Raw genomic sequence first — 21,899 nt, forward strand, 5'->3', positions numbered from 1 at the left:
AAAATAAATAATTAAAACCGGAATCACTAATAACAGTATCATCTCATAATTACATACCACATGTAAATGCTGTGAATGTATCTAAAGTATAACAAACGTTCCGTTTTCTATATCTAAGTCTCCTAGAGGAGCTACTTACATGTTTTCGCCATTGGCGCTTTACAACTTACCTTAATAGAACTGGAAAACTATCATACCATGAAACAGAATATTAAATATTAGCCTCGAACTGTGGAGCTTACCAACTGTTTTAGTCAAATTAGTCGAATGTTTGAAGGAAAAAAGACCGCAATTTATCAACCCTCAAGAAATCCACTGATTATCAAGTCTGTAGAATTTTTGAGATTTTTTTTCTTGTTACTTTAAGGAAGGTATTCGCGCTTTTTTGGAAGGTACCCATGTCGTATCGTCCTGGAAACACCGCACAAGGAAGCTCATTCCACAGTTTTGTAGTACGTGGAAGATAGCTACTTTAAAAGCGCGCAGTGGAGTACCGCCACACATCCAGATGGTAGGGATGATATCTTAATTTATGGTGGTTCGTGTGAAGGTCTGCTCTTTGGAACACTCCCCGTGATAAATTAATCTCAACAATAGCACACAATAGGTACGGATTGAAACGGATAAAAAGCGTGGTGAGTTCTGCGTGTGACTCCGCCGAAGGCCACAACGCGACTGAACACAACGTGTTGACTAGTTCTGTCATCAGTTATGAACGTCACTTTTGAACTGAACCTCACTGTCAAACGATATGACACATGTTTTATCGTGTGGTTTTGAACACAGACCTCACTCAAACGCCATTTCTTTAAATAACGACATCTAACGGCGACTGTTTCTATTATGGGGCTATCGATAAAATGCTGCCTGACACACATATATATATCGAGCACAAGTTTTTAAAACTTAAAACATATAATGATGGGTGCATTAAAGGATAATATAAATATACCCCATTGAGCCCCATAAACACCATATATACCTTACAAACTTGTTCTGACCCTCTCTAACATAAGACAATATGTAGTTTGCCTGCTAGACCGTATTGCCTACTAATTGACTTCTTACTAGCGCATTGTGCAAGGCAACGACAGCCTTCATATTAGTAAAACCGCGAACCGTACGAAGTATAAAGCCTACATTTCGATATGCTCTTTAAAGCATTAATTATTAATATGAGAACGAAACGTTAGCTCACAGTCAGTCAGTCTGGCATTCAAGATGGCGCAATAATCAGTTGTGTAAGACCATATGCTAAGGCGAAGTCGTGAACAGATTTCCCTGCATGATCGGTGGTACGTGAGCTTAGCCATTCGGCGTGGTGGCGTTAAAAATCGCCAACAAATACGATCTCTGCAGTTGGATGTGCTCGAGGAGCCGGTCAGTCTCTGCGTTACCGCTATGGGACCTATACAGGCAAGCGAAGATTCGCGGAGGGTCGTCGCACTCTACACGCAGCCAGATGATGGATAGGTTCTGTCCTTCAAGAACACGCAGGCATGGAGAACAGACATCCTAACTGACGTAAAAGCTTACGCTAACCCGTGGTATAAAGGAGTGTTCAGGATTATACCTCGGGTACGAGAGGTCATCCACTATTAGGTACAGGTCCTAATTGTGGTAGCCTGGTGCCTGGTACCCTCCAGGAGTAGTATATTTTATTCCGTGCTAACATCTGTATCTGATTCTTTTTTTATGCCAATACGTAACGAGACGTTCAACTGATGGTAATTGATACACCCTGCTCTACATTGCAATCCCACTCAGGATTCTTGAAAAACCAAAAAACTCTGAGCGGCACTACAATTACAGTCGTCACCTTGAGACATAAGATGTTAAGTCTTATTTGCCCCGTAATTTCTCTAGCTACGGCGCCCTTCAGACCGAAACACAATAATGCTTACACATTACTGCTTCACGGCAGAAATAGGCGCCGTTGTGGCAACCATATTTTAGCCGGCATCGTGTGCAAAGGACCCTCCCACTGGTAAAACTGGTAGTTAGGCCTCCAGATAACCCACAGACCTAACGTAACACACTAGCAAAGCCGCTATATCACGCCTGTTTTAAGTGGGAGAGTGGTATTTCTCCAGGCGTGCCGGCCTACTTCCGTTGTGTCCTTCAGGACCCAGCATGGCACTACCACTCAAAAAAAATTAACAAGTAACTAGCGTATTTTAATTAAATAAATAATTGGAATACACGGCACGGCACGGCATTTTCCAGGTACTACCCGCCGCGATGGCAAGCGTCCTGATGGAATGACGCTGGTGCCTTGGGCCCAGGGAAAGGCGCCTGTGTGGGACGTGACTTGCGTCGACACTCTGGCTCCTTCTTTTGTCCAAGTTAAGTCAGTTGGTGCTGGGGCTGCCGCTTCGATTGCCGAAGACGGCAAGCGTCGCATATATGTTGGTCTGTCAGTGAGTCATACATCTTTGTGTCGTTTGGTGTCGAGACACATGGCCCGTGGTGCCCAGAGGCGCGGAGAATGTTCAAAATACTGTCTTCGCACCTCAATAAGGCTATTAGAAACCCAAGCGCTGGCAGCTATCTCGTTCAACGGATAACGTGCCAGTATTCTTGGTACGCTTCCACGTTATGATAGTTTTAATTACATGTAGTCATAGTATTGTAAATATAGTCATAAAACTTGTTTTTTTTATTTTTTTTATGAAAATAAGAGACGAGACGAGCGGCACGTTCAGCTGATGGTAATTGATACGCCCTGCCCATTACAGTGCAGTGCCACTAAGGATTCTTGAAAAACCCAAAAATTCTGAGCGGCACTACAACTGCGCTCGTCACCTTGACACGTAAGATGTTAAGTCTCATTTGCCCAGTAATTTCACTAGATACGGCGCCCTTCATACCGAAACACATTACTCCTTCACGGCAGAAATAGGCGCCGTTGTGGTACCCACAATCTAGCCAGCATCCTGTGAAAAGGAGCCTCCCACTGAATAATATTTGACAATAATGTTTAAATGCCTCATTTATTTATTGGAATTAATAGTTTTGAATTTAATTAGAATATAACATGGTCATCCGTGTCAATATGTCTAACTTAAAGTGTCTGACTTATTTGCTTCATGATGAATTCTCCTTGCTGTTTACTGCTTCTCAGTAGTAGTAGTAGTAGAATTATGATTGTTATCAGGCAAACCAGGAGGGCGATGATGATTATCGCAGAATCCTCGGTGAAAAAATTCTCTACCGCGACATTTCATGCTAAAACATAATAAATAATTAATATTCACAAAATTAATATTTAGCCTGTCGAGTTTAAGTTAACGAACAAATTTTTACTAGTTATTAAAATGTCCGCATGTTTGTGTTAATGTTAATTAATTACAATGTTAAGAATAAGTTACCGGCACAATCCTTAAAGGACAATTATTTTTATTCGAATCATAGTTATAATGACAATATATCTTCAGAACGGTAGACGGGTAATTAACAAAATGTAAATTAATACGCAACAACACAAGCGTTATAAGTATTAGCGGTTCGTCGAGCTGTATGTGAACGCGCATTGACATGCATTAACGTAAAATAAAACGTAAAAAAATAAATAAACGGAGCCAAAGGTTTGTGCAAATGGATGGACTGAATGATGATGGAGATGGACAAAATATTCTCAAGATAATTTTCAGCGCTCATGTTTCCATTAACAAAAACGAGCTCAGTTCGCCTGTTCTTCATAATACCCACCCATACCATAACTGTTGAGCCGCTGTATGGATGAACTTCCTGAATACACCTGAGCCTTTCAGTATTTCCGTGCCGACGGTACACTCGCACCCTTCAAACCAGGCCTAAACCCGAATTGCGACTCATCCCCAGGATGAGTTCTATGTTCTGCGTTCTCTACACCATACATTTCGACGAGCGCGATTTCCGTGACGTATCAGTGGGCACCTAATTGGACGTCGAGCTCGTAGGCCGTACTCATGCAGTCAATTTCGCACTATTTGGGTACTTACATCAACACCATTTGAATTTTGTTGCCTCAATCTTATCTCTCGAGCGGTTTACATATATTTGTAATATCATGCATGTTGCTTAGACTTTTTTTATGTGTATATTATAGTACAATACAGTAAGCTGCATAAATCCACACATACCGTAAAAAATAATTATGCGAGCATTTTATTAGCTATTTTATAAAAAAATATAAGAACTTTAATTAAAAAATATAAGTAATAAAAAAATCATGAAGCAGACTTCCCGGTGACAGGATCATCCAGCCACCACAAGTAGCACCCGTTCACGAGCGTAATTTTCTTGCGCATTGAGGCATACCAACTTTATCGAAAGGGTGGTATTTGTTTGATTTTCAATAAGTAATATCATATCCTATTTTGAAAAAAAAAAAAAAGAATTTGAATTTGAGGAAGACGTGCACCAAAAAACACAAGGTTTCAATCAAGATTGCTGTAGAAGAAGACAGGCGGATGACTCTTCACTCATATTCAAAGTGAAAAAGAGCCAAATGTACAATTAATGCTCTATCTGACATCGTGCACTGGTTTAATGCCAATAACTTATTGCCAAGATGTCAAAAATGTAGATGCGAATATTTTATTAAACGGAGAGAGAGGTGGTAAATCTGGTGGAATCTGCTATACTTCTTGGCATTGCTCTTGATACCAAATTGCAATGGGGTGCCGATATTGAATGATTATATTTTATTAATAGGCTCAGTTCTGCACTATATGCAGTAAAAAAAGTAGACAGTTTACTGACATAGATACGGCATGACTAGCATACTTAAGTAATTTTCATAGAATTATGTCCTATGGTAGTTATATTATTGGGGGGCAGTGCAGCCAATATTAATACCGTCTTAATGCTGCAGAAGTGGTCTATTTTGAATGGGTTGTAGCTTTTTGTGTAATAAGTGATTTTGAAACCTATTTTGAACATAAGTAGTCAATTTTGAATGGGTTGTAGTTTTTTGTGTTATTAGTGAATTTTAATCCTATTTTGAATAAAAATATTTGAATTTTAATTTGACTACATGATTGGTGATACACCCACGCTTCCAGGACCTTTTACGAAGGAAATACCTAAAAGGCTGTTATTCTCATTAAAAATACTAACCTTAGTATGATTATTCAAATAAAGATTATAAAATTGTATCAAGATGTACTATTTTTGTGTATAAAGGGGTCTCCTGATTATAAGTGGTCACCACCGCCTACAATCATTTGTAACAACTATTGCAATCTCAGGAGGGTTGGTTTTAAGTGGTATTATGTTCATAATATTTTCATAAGTTTACAGCTCTTCATCAGTATGTAGATACGTATTATTAACCGACTTCAAAAACGAGGAGGTTCTCGATTCGATCGGTATTTTTTTTATGTTTGTACACGATTCCGATTTTCGTAATTCTTCTTTAGTTCGATGAGGGTTCGATGCCATTTGGTCCCATAAAAATTTAAGATATAGACTGGCCCATTAGTTTTCATTTAATGAACATCTTTTATGAAAATTTTTGTTCATCTGGATGATGTAATTGTTTTCTGTGTACGATTTTTTTAGGAGATTTCATTCAGATTGATTATACATTATTATTATTAACTGACACTAAAAAGTAAAAAACTACTTATACTATTATTTGTATGTGCTACATATTTATCAATATATAGATACGTATTAACTTTATCTTTACCATAAATAAGATTAATTAGAATACTTACACACATAAGTTGCGATAAGTACTTCCATCTCTGCTGCAAACAGGCTGGTATGCACGTGGGCATATAAATTTACAGAGCCTCAGTGGTAGTGTATTTGCCCAAGGAACAATTACTAAAATCGATGTAATAACTGAAATAAAGATTTTTATATGTTATATTATATGAGTAATCATTTATCTATTATACTTATATTCCTTCATATTAATATTATTACCATATTCAATATCTTTATAAAACAAATCTTATAATTATATTTACAATACTATGATTACATAAAATTAAAATTATTATTACGGGGAAGCGTAACAGGAATACTGGCAGCATTTTCGCGTTGGATAGCTAGGCTGATCCGTTGACCGAAATAGCTGCCAGCGCTTGGCTTGCCAGTAGCTCTATTGAGGCGTGAAGATTGTACTTTGTACATTCTTCGCGTCTCTGAGCCCCACGGGCCAAGAGTTTCTGACTCTTGAGACTCATTGAGAACGACATATTTGCGACACTTGCTGTCTTACGCAGCCAAAGACATTTACTTCTTTTTTTTCATTATGTAATATATAAAAAAGTACCAAAATCATGATAAATTCATCAAAATTTATAATTATTTGAATTTCAAAGTTTCATCGGCCGTATTGTGAAATGAGAGAATATGGACTGAAAACACACATTATTATGAACACAACAACGTCTGTCGGGTCAGATAATAAAGATATGATGCGACCATTTTATAAGCATTTGAATAATTAATACGAAAAAAACAGTTCTCGACTGGCACGAGCATGACGCTTGGACCAGACAGCACATGCTCGACGATATTTATAACATTAATTTTTGTGGAAATAAAAAAACGAAAATGGTTTTAAAGATATTGCTCCAACGGCGGAAAAAAATTTAATGATACTTACATAATAATACCCTCATGGCTTATGAGCCATAGATATAACTTCTCCTCCTGACTTGAAATACAATGAAGAAACTTCTAGATGAGTATAAGACTTATAAACCTACTTCACTAGCCTTATATAGATACCGCTTTAGTAGGTAATTATATCTTTAATTGGTTTTTCGAAAGTCATTATTATATTTTTATATTTATCAGTAACTTATTATTATTCATTCACCTTATCGGGCCTTGAAAATACAATATTTTTTAAGTTAAAATGGTACTGATACTAAATTTAGTATAGTAAAGAATTCGTTGATTAAGTTCAACTTTTACAAAAGTGATCTATTTTTGTTGATGCCAAATTTTGGATCTATGATCAGTAGCAGCCGAATTCACATGAGTGTATTCAGCTCGGGCATAGCTCTTGCCAGATGTATTCAAACTAGAGATATCGTAGAGAGTTGCAGGAGCAGTGGAGTTTCATTTTAGAGAAATACAATCAGCCGACGATCAAGTCAGTAGGATATTGAACATAATTAATGGTGTGCGGAATCGATTATCAAGATGATTGTTTGCAATCGATTATCAGTCAGATAATCGTTTACAATCGATTATTGGGGGTAAGCTGTAGTGGTGGGTGCTAAAAGTTATAACAATTAATATTAACTGTTAACCAGAAAATTACAATAACAATGTTATTAATAAATACTCTAAAAGACTTTTAGTTAAATTTTGGTTATTAAATTAATTCTCTATTTTTTCTAATTCCTAAGTAGTTGCTTAGTATTAGTGTGGAATGGTCATTTTTAGATTTAAATTTTCTATTTTATTGTTTTATTGCACCTTTGTACTTAGCAATAAGTATTGTTTTCAAAAGGTTGTAAATAAAGGGATTGAGAAAAAACAGATGTTTTAGTTAAAATCCCACTTACGATTGCTTTAGCAGTAATTGATCTTACACTGGAATCCCTTGATAATAATGAGTGGAAAGTATTAGTCGACTGTGTGGCACTTCTAAAAAATATTGAAGAAATTACAGAACAACTATCCGGAGAAAAATATCCTACCATGGGAATGGTAATTCCATTAATTCGAGGACTGCAGTATAACTTAAATGCAACCAATACCGAAACACTAACTGGAGGTCGAGTGAAAGGAACATTATTAGAAGTCCTACAAAGACGACTTGGCTCACTAGAAAGCAACAAACATGTGGCAATAGCTTGTCTGCTGGATCCACGTTTTAAAAAACTTGCATTCGGTACGGACAGTAATGCAGCGTATGCCCAACAACGTTGTCTTGAAGAACTTACTTATCTGAGAAACAGCACTCCAGGGACTAGTGAGCTAATAATTACGCAGCCACAGCAACTCGAGCAAGTTACTACAAAACCATCGATCTGGGATCATTTTGAGCAGAAGAAGTCAAATTTTATCGCAACAACTGCATCTTCAACTGAAAATATAATAACATTACGACAATACTTAGAATTGCCACTACTTGGAAGGACAAGCAATCCTCTATTGTATTGGAAGAGCATGAAAACAAATAACCCGCATCTGTACAAATTACATCAGAAATATTCGTGCATCCCAGCCGCCTCCGTTCCCTCGGAGAGAATTTTCTCTAAAGCTGGTCAGTTGACAAATTTAACGAGGAACAGCCTGCTGCCAAAGCATCTTGATTACATAATTTTTTTAAATGCTAACTGGACACTGATTGGAAATTGATTCATGAGTTTGATTTTTTTTTTAATTTTTTTGATTAATAATCAATTATTAATCAATTAATTATTGATCGCTTATTGATTAATCGATTAGATAAATTAATCGAATCGGCACACCATTAAACATAATGGAACAGGCGTAAGCTTTTGATAAAGTGAGACGCGAACGAAGTATCATATCAAAGAAACTATCACTTTTCCTATTAGTTTGTATAATAATTCTCGAATCATATCCTACACATAGAATATTTTGAATTAGAAATGATAATGACATCTGAGAAGTGAAAGAAGTACAAGCTGGAGTAACACAGGGAATAATCTTAGGTCTGTTTCTCTTTGTATTATACAGCTGTAAAATTTTAGAGCTATACAACTATACCATTGCAATTTTGCAGATAAATCTGTATTGTAAAGAGTATACAAAAAAACCCTAAAATATCTATAATAGATATACACTGGCCTGCAAAAGTAAGTATCACACTTTTCATTTTTTTTTTATAACTATAGAAGGTAGAGATCTAAGATTAAAAACGTTTTGTTGCAAATTTTATAGGCTTTAATTCTTAGAAACTAAAATTATACATTGGTAATATTTTTAACTTAAAAAAGATAAAACAATGAAAATAGACATTTTTAGTTTAGTGTAAAAAAATTCAACTAAAATGTATTACATGTTATTTAATTTTTAATAACTGGTATTGCCTCCTCGAGCTCTGATTACAGCTTCGAGCCAGTTTGGCATACTGAACACTAGGTTTCGGAGCCGATGTTGGGGAATATTCTCCCATTCTTCTACCAGGGCCTGCTTTAGTGCCCTGAGGGTAGTAGGTGGTGGTTTGCGATTTCTGACTAGCCTCCCAAGCTCAACCCAGGCGTGTTCAATCGGGTTGAGATCAGGACTTCTTGATGGCCAAGCCATCACGCTGATACCGACCTCCTGAATATACTCTTGTACGATATGAGCCGTGTGTGGCCGGGCATTATCATGCATCAGCATCGATCCATCACCCATATTTGCTAAATACGGCCCTGCATACTCATTGAGAATCTCTTGAGCATATCTTTGCCCAGTGAGGGTGCCATTTTCTATGACTACTAGCTCTGTGCCACCTTCTGAAGATATGCCAGCCCATACATGTACACTGCCTCCACCGTATTGGACTCTTTCTGAGATGCCGGCTTGAAGGTATCGCTCACCAGGTCGCCTGTAAACACTTCGCTTTCCGTCAGAAGTGTAAAGGGAGAATCGAGACCCATCTGCAAACAAAATTCTTGACCAATCTTGTTCATCCCACTGCATGTGTTCACGGGCGTATCGCAGTCTCGCTACTCTATGCTGTCTCTCTAGTTTTAGGCCACTCGCTGGTCTTCAGGGTTTCAAATTTGCTTCAGAAAGTCTTCTTCTCACTGTACTGTCACTAATGTAGTCCCTCCGAGTCTGAAGTAGCTGTTGCTGGACTTCAACTGCATTTTGGTGGCGATTTCTTAACACAGTGGAAATAATATAACGATCTTCTCGGGCACTGGTACACCTGGGTCTGCCATTACAAGGTCTCCTCAGATGGTGTCCAGTTTCTTCGTACCTTCGCTTTACCTTCTGGACCGTTCGTATCGTCACACCCACCATTCTTGCAGTGCGACCCATACTGATGCCTAGTTCGAGAGAAGCCATGATCCTAGCACATTCTTCAACTGAAAGAGGCATGATAAATAAACGTTATTGCTTTTTAGCATAAAATTTTAAAACAAGACCCATCGATCTTGAAAAAAAATTAAAACAGAAAGAAAAATGTGAATGGTAAAATTGTAATTCGGAAACGTCCACTTTGAAAAAGGAATGGTTTTGTTTTTGAAGTTTTTTTTCAGCTAATTCTTAAAAGAAGGTTACCGACTATAAAGTTTTTATGTACAAAATTAAATTCTCTTTGGAGTCCTTTTTATTTCGAAAGTATATCTTGTGAACTTAAAACGTTATCCCAATTTTAAAAGTGTGATACTTACTTTTGAAGGCCAGTGTAGTTTGCTGAATGCTGAATTTAAAGGAAATTATTATATCAAATTTATATTATTAATGATTACAACGAGAATTATATAATATAACTCTCATTTGTAATCATATCAAGGTTCTGTTACATTTTTAAAGTGGAAAACAACAAAATAATAAACCAAATTATATAAAATAACATATTTATTAAACTCACTTGAAAATGGTCTCCACAACAATATAAACAAGTTAATGGGATACTTCATCTCTTCTCAGGGTTGGTGCATTTAAATAGCCGAAATGTTTTGCCAATAAGAAAGTTCTTATCCATAATTTAATGTGCATGGTAACTCTTAGGATGTCAAAACTCAAATTTAAGTATTGTCAAAAATCATGCATATACCCTATTGTCACTAATTATTTGTTTTTAATTAATATGATTACAAAACTGTAACTGGTTCTAAATTTTATTTGAAATTTGTATTTTTTGTTTAATTTAAATTGCGTTTTATTTATAATTAATTTCATGGAAATTTTAAAGAACGCCCTTTAATTTTAGTTTGAATACGTAAGTCCGCCGAAATATGTTCGTAGTTGCTATGCATTGCTGAAGAGTTAGGAAAGCGTTTGTGTTTTTTATATAATCTGCAATTATTGATTTGCAAATATGATAATTGTGTCATAACGTCTTTTTTGTTTAAAAGGCATTTTAGTGGAAAAAAATCTCAAGAAAATATTTAAATGAATTAGTTTCTCGTCTCGCGTTTTATAATCTAGATCGGTAATTATTGTTTTAATCGGTTATACGACTAAAAAAAGACTTAAATTGATACTTTTTTAAATAATTTTTTGCCGTTGCATTTTTAAATTATTTTAATTCAAAAATTGTTCACTTTTGCAAAATGCATAACCCCTTATACAAATTATTATAAGGTTAAAGTTATATAGTAAGCAGTGTTGAATGAATTAATTGAAATAAAGAACACGTCACTGTGTCACGCAGCTGTCAAAAACTCAAGTGTCACTACGCTATGATCTGTAATTATTTTCCCGCTATAAAATCCCGCTCTGTCTGCCTCTGTAGTAATCTCTTATTTTTGATTGTCTCAGCACTACCAAAAATACTTTCAGGTGCGGTTCAGGTTGATATCGGCTGCCGCTTTCCCTGGTTTACTTCTCATTTCCTGTTTGGCAGATCCCGGGGCGAATCGAACCTAAGAAAAATGGGTTTAAGGTTATTCTATCGGTACAAAAAATTATTGTTAACATTATGTTGAACGGTCCAAGAATAGACCCTTGTGGTACCCCATATTGCAAGGAGTCCCAAGAGATCTCCGACCATTCAAGTCCACTCTCTGAATGCTATTGTTTTAATATGAAGATCGAGCGCAGATTCTTTAATGTCACAGTGACGGCATAGTGACAGATAATCAGTATTTAATTTATGAAATAGTTTTGATAGCTTTTGAACCGATTCGAGATCTTGAGCTTGGTTTATGTTGGGCTTATGAAGAAATATAGTTTACATTTTTTTCATGGTTATAAATTGGAAATTGGAACGACGAAGTTATTTTATTAAAGCGTTTTTTAAATATACAAATAATTGTATTACTTCTTCATTTATTTATTGCTACAAACAGTTTTGAATTTCATAATAATAATATAACTAGGTGATCCCTTTCAATACTTCATACAAAAATTGATTGTCTTTTTATTTTATTCATGATGGATTCTCCTTTCTATTAACAGCTGTTTCACAGACTTTGATTGTTATCAGACGAACAAGAAGGTGGATGACGAGGGCGGCAGGGTCCTAGGTGACAAAGTGTTCTACGGGAACACTTCATGCTAAAACGTTATAAATAATTATTATTAATTAAATAATATTTAATTAATAGTAAGTGGTCATTAGCATACAATAAAAATAAGTAATACGTTACAAAACTCTATTTTACGTTTATCTCACGACCCACTTATCGGGACACGGGCTACTAATTATAAATAATATTAATATATAATCAACCTAAAAGAATACACATAAAAAGCCATACACAAGACAAAATTACATCATCCACGTAAACATGAATGTTCATAAAATGAAAACTACTGGGCAAAATTATGAGGAATTTTTATGGGACCAAATAGTAACTACTCCACCTATTAATTATTCCTATAACCATTAAACTAAAGTAGAATTATACTACATCACAATGTACACACATAAGAACTTACCAATCGAATTGAGAACCTCCTCCATTTTGAAGTCGGTTATAAAGGCTTTCATTCTCATTAAAACTACTATCCGTGGTATGATTACTCAAAGAACGATTATAAAAATGTATTAACATTATGTTGTTGTAATCTATTACTAAGTGCTTAAATCAATTTACTTTCCGCTATGTGAGTCAGTCATTATTTATTGCATAAAAGTTTGGGGACAAATTTTCGGAACAACTGGCGCAATATTACGTATCTAAATAGTCATATAATTTTATAAATAAACATATCGATATATTAGACCTAAATAAAATGAGCTAATATAAAGGAAATGAACTTAAAAATGAAAATAACAGATTAGGAATAAACTGAAAATATTTTGTTTTCTCGTATTTAATTTGTTCTACCTACATGTACTACAAACAACACACACATTCACACACACTCAAACATACAGTTCTTACATGTTTTACTTTTTTTACTTTCTTTTAAATGTAGTATTTATTTAATTAATGTAGTTATTTCATTAAATTGTTATTTTTAGAGTATCCTCAAAATTTGTCATTGAGATGTCAAACGATGACTGCCAAGTTTTTTTTATGAAAATAAGTGACGAGACGAGCAGGACATTCAGCTGATGGTAATTGACACGCCCTGCCTTTTACAGTGCAGTGCCGCTCAAGATTATTAAAAAACACAAAAATTCTGAGTGGCAGTACATCTGCGCTCGTAACCTTGAGACATAAGATGTCAAGTCTCATTTGCACAGTAATTTCACTAGCTACGGCGCCCTTCAGACCGAAACACAACATTGCTTACACATTACCGCTTCATGGCAGGAATAGGCAACGTTGTGGTACCCATAATCTAGCCGGCATCCTGTGCAAAGGAGCCTCCCACTGGTTAAATGTTAAATGGTTTATTCTTAATCAAAGCTTAATTTGATTTGACGATACAGGTTTCGACTAGTGAGGCGATTCAATGACAATCACAATGTAGTCACAATACATATAAGCTTGTAAAAGATTGATTTATATAAATAATTTTATTTTAACCTTTTTTTGTTTATGAAGGAGTCTTCTGATAATATTGGTGGTGATAATGATAGTGGTCACCGTCGCCCATAATCATTTGAAATAACTACTGCAATATCAGGAGTGTTGGTGGCGTTTTAAGTAATGTTATGTTCTTTATATAGTTCATAATATTTTCATAACTTCAAAGCTCTTCATTAATATGTAGGATATGTATTAACTTTACCATAAATAAGATTAATTAGAATACTTACACACATAAGTTGCGATAAGTACTTACATTACTTATTGTGTACACAGAAAGTTACACAATTTCAGTGGTAGTGTATTTGCCCAAGCAACAATTACTAAAATTGATGTAATAACTGAAAAGAAGATTTAATGCCATATTATATAAAAAGGCCATATTATAAAATCATTTATGTAATATTATATATTATAAAAGGATAACTCTATTGCTTTATATTAATTTTTGCCTCGAGACAGATAAAACGCTTTTACATCAACTAACACTAATGCAAAAGTTTGCAGCACCTTTGAAATATGCACCTTACTTCCAAGTGATGTTTTCAATCACCATGACAGGATATTAAGCGAATTAATGAAAATACTGTTCTAGCCAGCAATGAGTGGCGAACACAACAGTTCAATATGTTATGCGGTGTTAGGAGAACCAATAGGAACTGGAATACTAACCAAACTGAACCAGTTTTGATCAAACTTATAAAGTTCCCTTATTTTGAAGATACTTTATCCTACTTTGACATACATGGTTAGATAAATGAAAATACATACATATATAATATATTAGAATAAAATATTCGAATATTGTGTATTTTTAACAATATAACATACAGACGTATCGTTTAGATTTTATTATTGTTATTACTTATATGTAATTTATAAATGATTTAAAATTTCTTGATTATTATTTTATTAACTCTCAGTCTACTCTATCAATCAATCAATCACAAGTTCAATCGTTCACAAGTCTTGCGAAATGGCATCTAGGCGAAAAGAGGAGTGGTATCGATCATGGGTCAAAGTTTGGTACCCATCTATGGAAAATCCAGTGAACTTAATAACAAAAAAATTTAGGCAGGTGCCGTAAAAGTGTAATTGCTGCGGCAAATAAAAGCACGTTAGCAGAATTTAGCTACATATTGACACGCGTTCCTTTAAAATTCGTGTATTTTGCTCTGTCACCAAGTCTGTCGAGCTCGCTTTATTCTATAGTACCTGGATGTACAAGGCACCTCTTATCACGTGCCCAGGGTAGGCCAGAAAATGTACTATATATTGTTGACAGTGATAGGTGGACAGGGTGAAAACGACTCTAAAAGGCGATGTCTCCCTAGCGTCGACACAGTTCACAGTTGGCACAGTTCGATCCAGGCAGGCAACGCGAGCACACGTGCCGCGTTATCAGTCCTTTTTCGAATATTTTAATACCTGCGTTTCGCACTATCTACTCAGGCTACCTGTAGTTGGGCCAGTTACTGTTATCGCGCGCTATTGTTCGGGATTCCTAGAATTTCGCACCTGCTCCGTTCCTTCGTAGAACGTAGCTTGTTATTATCAGTGTTAGCTACCCGATTTCGCGATCGAGATATTTAGCATTAGTGTCTGTGATTCGTAATTCTGCACGCTAATCGTGTGTTGTGTGTTCCAGTTCGTGCCGTGTGTATCTTCTCCTCGGGGGTCTGCACAGCGTGCATCGGGGTTCCGGCCCAGCCAGTCTACATACAGTAAAGCTAAGTTTAAGGTTTAATGATTATTATTAATTTATTTTAATATTTCCACAATTCTTATTATTTTTCATATTACTATTAATGTACAAGTGTACAACTAAACTATAGTTGTCCACTTTATTACTATATTCCCCCTCTGCCTGACTCGGGCAGGGCCCACTCAATTTTATTTAAGTCATGTCAACCATGGATTCTCCAATGGTTCTCGACGAGGGTTTTTTCAGCGCACTCATAGATAGGTTAGTCACGGATATGACTCCGTTAATAACCGAAATGATAGAGAGGGCAGTGGATGCCGCTTTTAAAGCGAAATCCAAAAAATATAACGGTTCGTCATCGGATTCCTCGTCGGAACCCGGAATGGATATAGTAAAAATTTCCGACAATAGTTCCGTGGCCTCGGTCAAAGAGAGGAAAGTGATCACCAAATCGGCCCCGAAGATGCAACCGCATCGCCTAAACCTGCCACCAGAGGTCAGGGCCTTACGTACACAGAAAAACAGAGCCACTAGAGCTTACGATAGGTATCCATCGGACGAGAATAGGCGCCACCTCCGCTACCTACAGCGGGAGGTACGGACACGTATCGCGGAACTCCGCGGCGAACGTTGAGACCGCGTGGATTTGTTCCTGTTTCGTCGCGGGTTTTCGTCCCATATTCCTGCTTCGTCCCACGTTGAATTTTATTCCTGTTTCGTCTCACTTTTAAAAATGTTATTTTAGTACAGCCAAAAAAAATATGAATTACAACAATTATTTAGATAGATATAGAGATATATATAAGAGCAATAGTTTACACGAGAACAAACGATGGCATAAAAGGAGTTCATAAACCTATTACAGGATATTATGTTCTTGCAGATTGCGGCACAGCAATCTTAGGTTGTCTCAAAAGTAGAACGATAAAACTTGGCACAAAAATATAACGGACCAAGTACATTGTAAATTTATCTTGATTCCGAAGTCCATGCATCAAGATGAAGGTGGAGAAAGCGGTAGATAAAAGTTAGGATTTTAAACATAAGTAAATAAGCATATGCTTGTATTGAGTACTAACTTGTTGAGCTCATTAATAATATTTATCGTCAAAAATAAGATTTTTAAAATATTTAATAAAATAGAAACAGGAATAAAATCTGGGTCGAAAAAAGAATTTTTTGTGTGGCGCGAAACAGGAACAAATCACCGCTTGCTCGGCAACATGTGGCCTTCCGGAAACTGCCTCGCGCGTTCAAACAGGGTTCCTGTTCCCACAGTCATGCCTCCATTGGATAGACCCCTTGGGACTGAGCTGCTGGGCTGTTACATGTCTGTCTCAGTTTGATAAATGTCATTATAATTATATAATTTAAATATTAATATTTTTTCTGTTTTTTAATCAATTTTAATAAGAATAATAATTAGGAGATATGTAAATTGAAACAAAATTGTAAGTAGAGGCACTTAGTAAGTATTGCATAATATGTAGATGAACATTGTTTTGTTATTCGGTAGATTTCTCGTGACAGGCATCGTCATGCTTGCTTAAATGCCTCTACTTGTGGCGGTGACGTGGAGCGGGTCGTTCCCTTCCCTAAAATATGGTCGAGTGAGGCGATGGCTGGTTCATGCGTCATGCTCGTGTACGGGTGCTACTCGTGGTGGCTGGATGATCTTGTTACCGGGAGGTCTGCTTGATGTGTTTTTTTTTATCATTATTTCCTTTAAAGTTAAAGTTATTATATATTTTATTTTATGAAATGCTCACATAATGCCTCTATTTGTTTACGGTATGTGTGGATTGATGCATCTACTATACTCAATAACTCTTGTGTTTATAAGTATTAATTTACTTTTTTTTTCTTTTTTGACTTACTCGTGTAAGCCTTTCAGTTTTTACATTTGAGTATTTTTGTTGCGTCACTTTGCATATATTGTAATTGAAACGATTTGTAAAACAATTAAAATGTAAATCTTGACAGAGTGGCAATGAGTTTCTTGCTACTTCTTCTCATTAGCTCAACCCTTAACGAAGTAGCGGTAAATTCAATACGAAAAAATATTTTTATATTTTGACTTTCATAAGTGTCATTTCCGTGACCTACATGAATAAAGTGTATTTGAATTTAAAGAGCTTCACTCCAAGAAGGCCCCGGGGCCCGATACTATAAATGTCATGTCTATGATTTATGTAATGTATAATCTGTGTTCCTTAAGATCACTGAAAAAATAAAAACAGGGAAAAGAACGTATATTTATACCACAAAAAGAGAAACTTTAATTAAAATATTAAAAGAAGAAAAGATATCATGCGATGAGAACGACACCGTTGCCCAATTAAGAAAGAAACTAAGTGAATTTTACCAAAATAAAAAACCAAAATTGACGTCGAATTACGATATAAAATCTTTTGATGGAGAAGGCTGGCTCGTATTTGAGCAACAATTGGAATGCATCCTTACATTCAACGATGTTCCTCAGAAAAAAAAAATGGCGCTCCTCATATCCTAAACCTTTGGCGTGAGCCAAAGGTTTTTGAAAAGTTAACCTTGTTATGTTCACTGAAGAAACCAACACAATTATCATATGATGACCTATGTGAGAAGTTGAAGAAGCACTATGACAGTACAAGATCAACAATATTAGAGAGAGCGGAATTTCGGGGAGAAACGAATTTTCGTCAGAAAATGTTGAAGATTATGTGATGGTTTTAAGAAAATTAGCAAAGAAATGTAAATTTCAAGATGAAGATGATCAGATAAAGGAAAAATTTATAGAAGGAGTGTCATCAAAACTAATTAAATTTGAACTGTTAAAAAATGGAGCAATATTAAGTTTGATACAAGTAATAGAAGTGGCGAAAACAGTGGAAGCAGCTTATTTACATGCAAACAAAGAAGAATCTTCTACAAACACATATTTGGTAAAACTACAAACGAACTACAGAGGAAATACAAATAAGAAACTGAGCCAGAAAACAAGGAACATTAGCAACAACAAAAGGTGTTATTGCTGTGGAAAAATAAATCATTTCAGAGCAGACTGTACATTGAATACAAAATACTGCTCAGAATGTGGACTTCAAGGTCATATTTACAAAATGTGTTCCAAACGGCGAGGAATTAAGCAAATTAAAGTTCTGGATGTGCAGGAAGAAAGCAATTCAGAGGATAATGATATTGTAACCTCTGTAAAGGATTTGTATGTAGACTATGATACATTTTCATTTAGAGTAAGTAGAATACCACCACAAATGGTTGAGATTGAAGTAGAAAAACAAAAAAGTAATGGTTAGGGATTACAGAAAAGGAAAGAAACCTTGGATATCCGGAGTGATCTTAGCAGAATCTATCCCAGGTTTAACTTACATTATTGATGTGGAGGGTCTGTCATGGAAAAGACATATAGACCAAATAATGGCATGTAGTGAAAATTTAGGGGAATAGGTGTATTATTAAATAATATATTTTATAGTTATGTTGTAATAATAAACACAAGTATTCCTTGTGTTTATTATTAAACGATACCAAGACATGCTGTAATGAATTATTGTTAACTGGTCAATAGAACTTGTGTTAGTTTTGATGGCTCGAGTGGTAGTAAGTAGGTAGTATTTAAGTTATTTATAATATGATAGGATTGGTTGTTACAATTTTTAGTTTGCGTTATATAACTGCATTATTACTAGTTATAAGGGTCATATGATGTTATACTATGTGGATGGCTTAAAACTTGTATACTTAGTTTAATTTTAAAGTAAGGTTTAGCTTGATAAATCTTGTGTGTTTCACTATTATAGTGTGGGAGAGTGTCATGTCTATGATTTATGTAATGTATAATCTGTGTTCCTTTTGGCCTGAGACGGCTTGCGAGTTACGCGTGTGTTAAGAAATAAATAAATAATATCTACGAAATTATGTGGTATTATTTCAAGATATAACAATAAACAATAGGGTTCTTAAAATCCTGCCCTTGACTCTTATTACTTTATTGGTTACCATTATTAATATTATTTTGTCTAATAGCGCGTTCCCCGAACAATGGAAGGAGTCCATTGTTATCGGTATCCCAAAACCCAATAAACCAAAAGGTAATCCGAGTAGCTATAGGCCTATAAGCTTAATAAATTCAATCAGGTACGAAAGACTAATTCTCGCGCGTCTTAATCACTACATCGCGGAGCTTAACCTGATACCTGACATACAGTTTGGGTTCAGAACCGCTAACTCGTGTCCCCAGCAGGCTTACCGACTCACCGAGTACATCCTCATACGGCGTCAATTCCATGCTACCACATCAGCCGTGTCGCGAAGGCCTTCGACAAGGTATGGCACAGGCTCGTGCGCACCATACGAGCCTACTTATAGCTCCTTCCAATATCGAGAAGAGGGCACCCTATCCTCACCCCGACCCATCAGGTCTTGCTTCGAAACTTCCAGATGAGTATTAGACTTGTAAACCAACTTCACTAGCCTTAAATAGGTACCGCATTAGTAAATAATTATAACTACAGTTGGTTTTTCAAAAGTCATTATAATTTTGTTATATTTTATCAGTAACACATTATTATTCAACTTATCGGGCTTCAAAAATATGTTTTTTAAGCAAAAAATGTAGTCGTAAAGCGTTAAATCAATATATTTAGTAAAGAAAGTTATATCTTGATTAAGGGTCATGCCTGTGGCTATTATAGCAAATATAATCAAAAAATATTGCTTCGTAATTATGTTTAATCTTCAATAAATGTTGCGATATTGGTTATCCAGTTTATCTAAAGTACAGTAAAGTTATACCACTTTTTAAGTCAGGGGATAAGGAAGATACTAACATTTATAGACCAGTTTTTGTTCCACCTACACAAAATAAAATTTTTGAGAAAATAATATTAAATCAACTGTTAATCCATTTCTCTGGCAATAAAATCTTATATTACAGAAAGTTGTAATTAATAATGAACATTCATCAGGAGCTGTAAGGTGGATGAGCTTGCCTCAGGGTTCATTCCTAGGACCTATCTTATTCCTTATCTACATTAATGATTTGATATTTGTAGCCTGTAAATTGTTATTTTCGCAGACGATACTTCATTAGTAGAGACCGGATTATATGCTACAAAATATGCAAGTAAAACAGCTAAAATATGCACGAAATTCCATAAAAAGGTCCAAAATATGCATACAATTAAACAGGAAAAAATAAAAGTGATATTTTTAAATATTTTATTTTATTTTATAAAGGCTTATACTGACAATCGTATTTGTGAAAAAAACTTTTACAAGATGTACCTACTTAGGTAACAATGAAATTTAAGATTTACCTTTAAAAATATGTACTACTATGTAATGTTCTAAATGTTCTGTAGATCTTAATTAATTTTTTAAGGAGCGTTCTACGTCTACTGAGGTTACTGGGCAGAATTTAAATTTGAGTGCAATGTTTGGGCTTACTATGAAAAGCATGGAACGATGAGCGAGATCAAGCGTAAATATGCATAATTTTTTTTTCTGAAATATGCAACTACCTCTGAAAAGGTACTAAATATGCAAAATCATATGCAATATACATTTGCATATAATCCGGTCTCTACTCTTTAGTTTATCATATTGATAGGCATTCACAGTATGAAGATAAAATTAACCTGTCCTTGGAAAATATTCTTTTTTTTTTTTTTATGGAATAGGAGGACAAACGAGCGTACGGGTCACCTGGTGTTAAGTGATCACCGCCGCCCACACTCTCCTGCAACACCAGAGGAATCACAAGAGCGTTGCCGGCCTTTAAGGAAGGTGTACGCGCTTTTCTTGAAGGTACCCATGTCGTATCGTCCCGGAAACACCGCACAAGGAAGCTCATTCCACAGCTTCGTGGTACGAGGAAGAAAGCTCCTTGAAAACCGCACTGTGGAGGACCGCCACACATCCAGATGGTGGGGATGATATCGTAATTTGTGGCGTGTCGTGCGAAGGTGAAATTCGGCGGCAGGAATCAGGTTGAACGAGCTCTTCGGAACACTCCCCGTGATAAATGCGGTAGAAGACACACAATGAAGCGACGTCTCTACGCAACGCCAAGTGATACAGCCATTAATCTAGTATTATTTATATTTATTACTATATCCAATTTTTTTCTATTATTAATGATTTCAACGAGAATTTTGTAATATAACTCTCTTGATAATCATATCAATGTTAAGGTTCTGTTACATTTTTAAATTAAAACATAATAAAGTAATTACCTCAATTATAAAAAAGTAACTGTAATTAGACGGAGCAGGCAATTAGTATTGACGCTATTCCGTCGAACCATTTTGCTTCATTTAGTCTAATATTATCCATATTTAGAGATATATAAATAAATAGAAGGAAAATATTTCCTATTTTATTTTAATACAATTTACTCGAATACAAATTCAATGAAACAATTCGCATTTAAATACACAGTACAAATGTTCCGCTGAGGATTACAATTCGACCAGGAATTGTTACGAAGAGGATATTATTGAAATACGTGGAATCATTTATAGCATCATACGATTTACACTGTTATATACGTAAAGATGATATGATCCTTACAGAAGAACCCGTGTGTCGGATTTGTAACAAACCACAGACAAAGAACA

The 21,899-nt window shown here is 35.4% G+C and overlaps 2 long non-coding RNA genes across 2 annotated transcripts; both read right to left on the reverse strand.

Annotated features, from left to right (window-relative positions):
- Positions 1-2,974: 2,974 nt before the first annotated feature.
- Positions 2,975-6,746, reverse strand: LOC126971040 (uncharacterized). Its single transcript, XR_007730786.1, has 3 exons — positions 6,608-6,746; positions 5,706-5,835; positions 2,975-3,228 (listed from the first exon to the last, which is right to left on the reverse strand). It is a non-coding gene; the product is annotated as an uncharacterized LOC126971040 (long non-coding RNA).
- Positions 6,747-11,140: 4,394 nt separating this feature from the next.
- LOC126971046 (uncharacterized) lies at positions 11,141-19,747 on the reverse strand. The gene is made up of 3 exons (XR_007730796.1): positions 19,537-19,747; positions 13,831-13,915; positions 11,141-12,147 (listed from the first exon to the last, which is right to left on the reverse strand). It is a non-coding gene; the product is annotated as an uncharacterized LOC126971046 (long non-coding RNA).
- Between the last annotated feature and the right edge of the window lie 2,152 nt (positions 19,748-21,899).

This window comes from Leptidea sinapis, chromosome 22 (genome assembly GCF_905404315.1).
Source record: "Leptidea sinapis chromosome 22, ilLepSina1.1, whole genome shotgun sequence".
Taxonomy (NCBI): Eukaryota; Metazoa; Arthropoda; class Insecta; order Lepidoptera; family Pieridae; genus Leptidea; species Leptidea sinapis.